The sequence below is a fragment of the Crocodylus siamensis genome, chromosome 5, assembly GCF_052110815.1.
Source record: "Crocodylus siamensis isolate JL-2025a chromosome 5, ASM5211081v1, whole genome shotgun sequence".
Classification (NCBI taxonomy): Eukaryota; Metazoa; Chordata; order Crocodylia; family Crocodylidae; genus Crocodylus; species Crocodylus siamensis.
Genome location: NC_143399.1, coordinates 157,378,193 through 157,385,056, shown reverse-complemented (window position 1 = coordinate 157,385,056; position 6,864 = coordinate 157,378,193). Strand labels below are relative to the sequence as shown.

The 6,864-nt window shown below is 43.1% G+C and overlaps 1 protein-coding gene across 2 annotated transcripts in view; it reads left to right on the top strand.

Moving 5' to 3' along the window:
• The first annotated feature begins 835 nt into the window (after positions 1-835).
• Positions 836-6,864, top strand: part of HDAC9 (histone deacetylase 9) — a 500,007-nt gene continuing 493,978 nt past the window's right edge. For both annotated transcript variants that reach the window (XM_090046829.1, XM_090046828.1), the window contains exon 1: positions 836-1,131. The gene's annotated coding sequence lies outside the window, so the exon portion shown is untranslated. The remainder of the gene's footprint in view (positions 1,132-6,864) is intronic.

The window sequence follows — 6,864 nt, the reverse complement described above, 5'->3', positions numbered from 1 at the left end:
GTCTAGTTGGGGATGGTCCTGCTTTGAGCAGGGGGTTGGACTAGATGTGACCTCCTGAGGTCCCTTCCAGCCCTAACTTTCTGTTTCCATGATCTCTGGAGGTCCCTTCCACCCCACTTCTCTAGAACAGAAATACCTGAAACATCTGCCTACCAACTGTAGGTGAATCAAATGCATGCTGCAGTTCTACACTGAAATAAGCTGGGGAAAATTTTTTTTTTTTTTTCCAAAGCCTGTTGGCAGGAAACACTTGCAGGAGCTAATGGAAATCTGATGGACTTTGGGATTGTGCAGGCCTCTGGAGGACTGAGCTGTGTTCTGGTGCCAGAGAGAGGAAAATGGCAACCTCCCTTTGTGTAGGCAAGCAATAAAGCTCCCTGGAGGGGAGACGCTCCCAACTGTGAAGTGGGCACAGGGCAGGCGAGAGTGGCTTAGGAGACGCAATGATTTGTGGTGAAGTGCTATGGGGGTGGGGAAGGGAGCAGCACCGTCGTCTCGGTGGACAGGCAGGGATGTTCCCAACGCTCAGGACAACTGGGAACAAGGATCATGCTGGAGCTGGAGGCAGAAGAACTGGATGCGAAGCGCTGCCCGGGTGCAGCACAGGACCCCTGAGAGCTCACTGGTCCTTGCCCACTTGGCAAAGAGGATTCAAGGTGCTTGTGCCCGGGGGCTGTGAGCAGGCAGCCGCCGGCCTGTGCGTGCCCCACACGGGTCCCTTCAGCCCCCCGGGCGCGGCCGCGTCTATACTAGGGCGGGGGCGGGCCCTGCCCGCAGCGCCTCCGCCACGGCCCCTGCCCCCGCTTCCCCTCCTGCCTGCCTCCCGCCCGGCGCGGCGCGGCGGCCTCTCCGCCTCCTGCTGCTGAGCGGCTATTTTTAGCAAATCCTCGTCGTGTCGCCACGGGCTGCGATCGCATCGCTCAGCCCCTCGCCGCCCGCCGCTCCCTCCCCCTGCTCGCCCGCCCGATCCGGTGGCGGCTGCGGCTGCAGCTGCCAGGGCAACTTTCCCTCAGCTCAGCTCCGCGCCGCGCCCTGGCCCGCCCCGCGCGGCGCGCTCGGAAGATGGCAGTTTGGGGAGAGCCTGGAAGTTGCAGCCCGAGAGCCAAGGGATAAGGGCGAGCCGCCTCCAAGGTGAGTGGCATCCGTGCCGGCTGCCGCTTCGGGCCGCGCCCCCCGCCGCATCACCCTGACCTGGCCTGCCCCGGGTCCCGCCCGGCCGGGGGAGGGGGTGGCGGCGGCTCGCGGGGCGCTTTGATCCCCGCCAGCACCGCCCTGACACGGGATCAGGTATCGGGACGGGCGGGCCCCCTCCCCAGGAAAGTTTTATTTGATGTTATTTCTTAGAAGCTCAGGTGAAGACAGAGTAGTGGGTCTTGCTGTTGTATAGATTAGATATAGAAATGTCTATATATTATGTAGACAGACCTAGGTATGCCTATATCTATCTATCTAACTATCCAGCTAAAACCGTTATTATATATAGACATGCATCCTATGTATATAGACGTACCTAGGTCTGTCTATATAATACGCAGACATATTGCTATATAAATTAGATACAGAGATGTCAAGACAGTAATATGTCTACATATATAGATATATCTAGCTACATCTATATACATAGGATGTATGTCTATATATAATAATGGTTTTAGATGGTTATATGTATATAGACACACTTAAGTATATCTATATAATACAAAGACATCTCTATATCTAATCTATATAGTAATATGTCTGTATATTATATCGACATATGTATGCCAATATATGTACATCTACATACATATACAAACATATATACGTACATATAAATTATTTTATGTTTATAAATTAACATGTTTGTATCTAGATATGAAAATTATTTTATTTATATAGATGTATGCCAATATATACAATACGCAGACATACATTGCTATATAGATTATATATAGATATTATATAGACATATATAGGCATACATACGTACATCTATATACATATATGATGTTATATGAATATAGACGTGTGTATATAAACTATTATACGTATATAGATGTATATGTAATCTATATAACAATAAGACCCATTACTCCTCCTTCACCAGAGCCATATAAAAACAACAGACCCACTACTCATTATTTCTCAGAGAACGAGGTGTGTTTTGGGACCCTTTGACCATCGGAAAGGTCTGGGAGTTCTTGTCTAATGCAGTACTTAGTAAAGAGCCTTTGTCATCAACAGCACAGAACAGGCACAGGGAAATGTGTGTATCTGTGTCTGGAAAATGTGTAGTGGCTGAAGGGGAATCTTCACAATTTTCCTCCTCCCGTTGTGGCTGTCATTGGCCTATGCAGCACTATATCCAGCTCCAGTATTACTAAATGGTCCAAGCTTGCAGAAAAGTTCAAGAGCTGATGCACATTAATTTCTAGAAGGGTGCAAGGTGAACAGTAGATCATATGCCCCTTAAGGTTAACAAGGTAGTTGAAACCTACACTGGGGTGTCACCTGGGATGTACAGTAGGTACTGAACAGGTGGAAGAGCTCATATCTATGTGTACAGCTTTTCGGTGATTGTTGGTTTTTTTATTTTATTTTTTTTATGTTTTGTCCTCTCTTCCTCAAGATGGTTACAACTTGAAGGGATTCTGGCTTAAGGTGTGCCTTAGATGGAAAGGATGTTTGTTTGAATAATAGGAGTAGGCCAGACGTAACTGTTTTAGAAGCAGCAGTTGGAAGATGCAAGTAGCAGAAACGGGAGGTGTTTTTCTGTAGCTGATTTGACTCCTCAGGTGCAACTAATTTGCTTAATTGCAGAAAGGTGCAAGCTTTCACTTCCTAGGTCTAAAGGATGCATTTCTTCCCATAAAGGAAAATTTCAGGTTCAGAAACTGCAAATCCAAGACATTGTAAGAAGCTTCTATGAATATTTGCATAGAGTGGTTAATTTGAGTTCCTTAAAGTAAAGGGTAAGCTTGTTTATGTGGATATTTTATAAACTAGATAAATATATATGATTTCTAGATACCATTACTCTGAGATGCTTCACATTTCTACAAGGGGGGAGGAAGGTGATGCAATTGTCAGTACTGCAGAAATATCCCCACCTTTAAAGGCTTTCTATTCATCCTAACTGAGTTTATATTTTTTTCCCAAGCTAAGGTCTCAAGCTTTAAATTGTTATTAATATACATGAGGATTGTCATAGATTATATAGAAAAATTATTTTAAAAAAGCCTAAAACAGAGCTATAATGAGGTATGTTAAGGGCACCTTTGGGCACTTGAAAAGGTCCGGGAGTTCTTTTCTAATGCAGTGCTAGTAAGAATCTGTCATAAATAGCGCAGAAGATGTACAGACAAAACCCATAAAATAAACCCAGGAATTTTTGTGAGTGTTGGTCCTTTGACATTATGATAATTTTAATGAGATTTTGTTTTTTGCCAAAGAAGTAAAAATAGCTTTGTGTGGTATTCATTGAATGCAAAATTAATACATTTCATGGTATAAAAATGCTTGCAAGCTTAACTGAAAAGTCCCATGCACCAAGAGGAGAGGAAATTCACATTGAGGTTTTTCTAGCACCTTCCCCCCTCACACCATCTTTCTGGATGTGCCGGAATGATGTTAGTCTTAATTTGTTTTTTAAATATTCGTTGCTGAGCCCAACATAATTCTTTCTGAAGGGTCCAGTTGTATGCTTAGTTTATACACAAAATGCCTGTGTTATTCAGAGAGGAATGCTTGGACGTGGTTCTAAAGCATAATTGGGAGGCAACCCACTAGCATACAACTGCCGCTCTTTTGTGGAAACCAGTTGCATAGTTGTAAAGTTATACTTAAAACTAATAAACAATTTCAAAACTTCTTAGCTTATTTTAGCAAACAGATCTGTTCCAGCAAATGGGGGAAAAGATGATGTTAGCCCAAGAGAGAAGTTCACTATTCTTAATCTGATGGCAGGTGCACTCTTATAAGTATCTACTTTGAAGTATCTCTAGTAGATGTATGCCATTCTCAATCAGGCCTCCAAAAGAAGGAAAATAAAAGATGTAATTTGCCCGTAAGAACTTTTTTAAAATTTAAGCAACCTTAGTAATGTGGATCATATATATTATCGTGAACACTGGGAGTGATTTAAAAAATAGTTCAAGTGTTTAGTTGCTTTTTAGTCAGAGAATTTTAATTTGGGGATGGAACAGGCTCTACTGTAACTCAGAGGTTAAACATACTGAAAGTATTTAAATATAAAAAAAAAAAAATCTGAAAAGTTGCAGTATAGCTCAGTGATCCTCAAAGGCAATATTCCAAAAATGGTAAAGTACTCACCAAATAGCCTATACTGTTTCAGCTACATATCAGTATTAAAGCAAGTAACTTTAAAGTTGAATTGGCTTTGTGAACACGAGCTGCAATCATACACTGATTGCGCAGTAGTTGAGGGAGTCTACAGCTCAAAAGACTTGCTTCATTAAACAGGTGTGGGCCAGAACTTCAGCTGTTTTAAATTTTTCTGGCTCTATTGAAGTCTTTGGGTGAATTGTAATTTATATCAGCTGAAGATCTGACTCTGGTCTTCAAAGCCTGATCCAGTAGCTATTGAAATTGTGGAAAACCTCCCAGTGACTTCAGTAGGCTTTGGATTAAGTTCTCTTTAAAAAAAATGGCAACTGAAAACTAAAATGGAGATCTTCACAGAGTGATAAAGAGAGTACTCCTGAGCCTTTTCATATTACAAAGGAGAGGGTTCCACAAAACCATGCTGAACAACCATGTATTTTATGAGGCTGAGGACCTAATCCTGCAGCTATCATTGCATGGGTTTAAAATTGTACTGTGAGTTGCTTTCATTTATAAACCAGCATGCAAGTACTAAGGAATTTTGTATCTGTTTTTGTTTTAAAAAAATGTTTGATCATGAAAATCTTGGAATGAGAATAAGGAAGTTTTAATACAACTTTAGATGCATAAAGAAAAGTAACAATATGACATTGGTATCTGAATATGCCAGTTTAATAAAATAACAATTTTAAAACAGAGATTTTTCTATGTTGATCTTTGACTGTTTTATTTTTATATACTCTTTCATTGCTTTTCTAGTGGCAAGATATGCATAAAAATGCTGATCTAGAGAGGTGCTACCTTAGCTAAACAAAAACATAGGAGGTTAAGCACTCTCTGGATGCACTTGGTACCAAATCTCATTGGATCTTAAGTGTTCCATCGTGCAAGTACTTGCACTAGGAGGTACAGTGATTATTACCATGAGCACTATCACTGATTTCAATGATGCGCCTCATGTTTACAGGATTAACCCTGTGGGGAAACTTCTGTGATTGTAAAAGGGACTGAACACAGCCTAGGTTCATGGGATTTAGGGACCCAACCCAGAGGTTTACACACCTGCATGCTGCCAAGCTATACTATGAGTATTTTTGGAAATAACATGGGACAGGACCAGATTTTTTTTTTTTTTTCTCTTCTTTCTAGCTGTTTCAGCCCAAGGCCACAGTGGGGCCACAGTGGAGTTTTGCCATTGCTCTGCAGTCTTGGAGCACTTTCAATATGAACAGCAGTCCTTGGGACCCCTCAGAATACATAGGCTGGGTACTGGGGATAGAGATACCTGAGTTCTGAAGACTTGGTACTGCATTGTTTGCATAGGCAAAACTTCCTTTCAAGTGACTGAGTGGTGTTGCCACTTAAAAGCACCATAGGGCATACAATCTTTTGGGCGGACGGGAAGAAGCAAAATCTTATGTAGTAAAAAGCCAGTTTCATTGAAATGCCAGTGTCTGTGACAGATGTTTTGTATCATTCAAACTGAAAGAATTCAAGTAATCAAGATGTAATTAAGGTTAGTACTCTGCTTTTTTTCTCTAACTTTGCTTAGTTTATACAATAGATGCATCAACACATGCAGTTAATGCAAAGGGATAAACTCTGGAGCTGTTTGAGTTGGAGGACACTGCTCCCAGGTTCAGTGTCTACACGTGAGCCTGAGACTGCAGCAATTTGAGCCAGGGTGGAGCAGTCTTGGGCTGGCAGCAGGCTTGGTGTGGGTTAGCCCCAGGTGGTGTCAGGGGGCCTGGTTGGGGCATGAGACTGCCAGAAGTGCAGAGCCAGGTGGTTGGGCTGCAGGCAGCCCCCCAACTTTAGCACCCTTGTGCCCTAGCCAGCCTTGTCACCATTTACACATGGATTTCAGGGCAGTTACTCCACTGTAAGATAATGCTGTCAGGGAAAGTACTATCTTACAGTAGAGTTAAAGTACTGTACCCTAATACAGTAAAAGCCATGCTATCCTGCACTTCATTAATCGGCACGCTCTATTAACTGGCATGCCGGTCGACATGGTAAAAGTGAAACTGCGAGCCTCATTTCTGGTTTTGCCGAATCTCACTTTGGGCTGTGGCAAGCGGCCTATGCCGGGCTCCCCTCTCTGTCCCTTGACATACTGACACCAGGGAATGAAAGCCTGGTGCACGGGACATGGTGGGACGGGTGGTGGCCCAACGAAGCAAAGTTGCCTCTCAGGTAACTGGCTATTTGATTATCTGGCACCCCCCAATCCCCATGGGTGCTGGATAACAGCTTTTGCTGTGGCCATGCATATGTAGATTGTGATGCTTTACTGTGGAGCTAATTGGCTTACTCCGCAGTAAAGTGCATGCGTAGATGCACCCAGTGGCCACGTCTACATAAGATGTTTACTGCGTAGTAGCCTAATAACACTGCGCAGTAGTGTGCCAGTCAAAACACTGTGCAGTAGCTTATTAGCATGGTTTATTGGGCTACTGTGCAGTAAGCATCACAAAAATGTGCGCAGTAACTTTAAGCAAGTACTAAACTTAATATGAAGTTACTGTTGTGCATTAATGA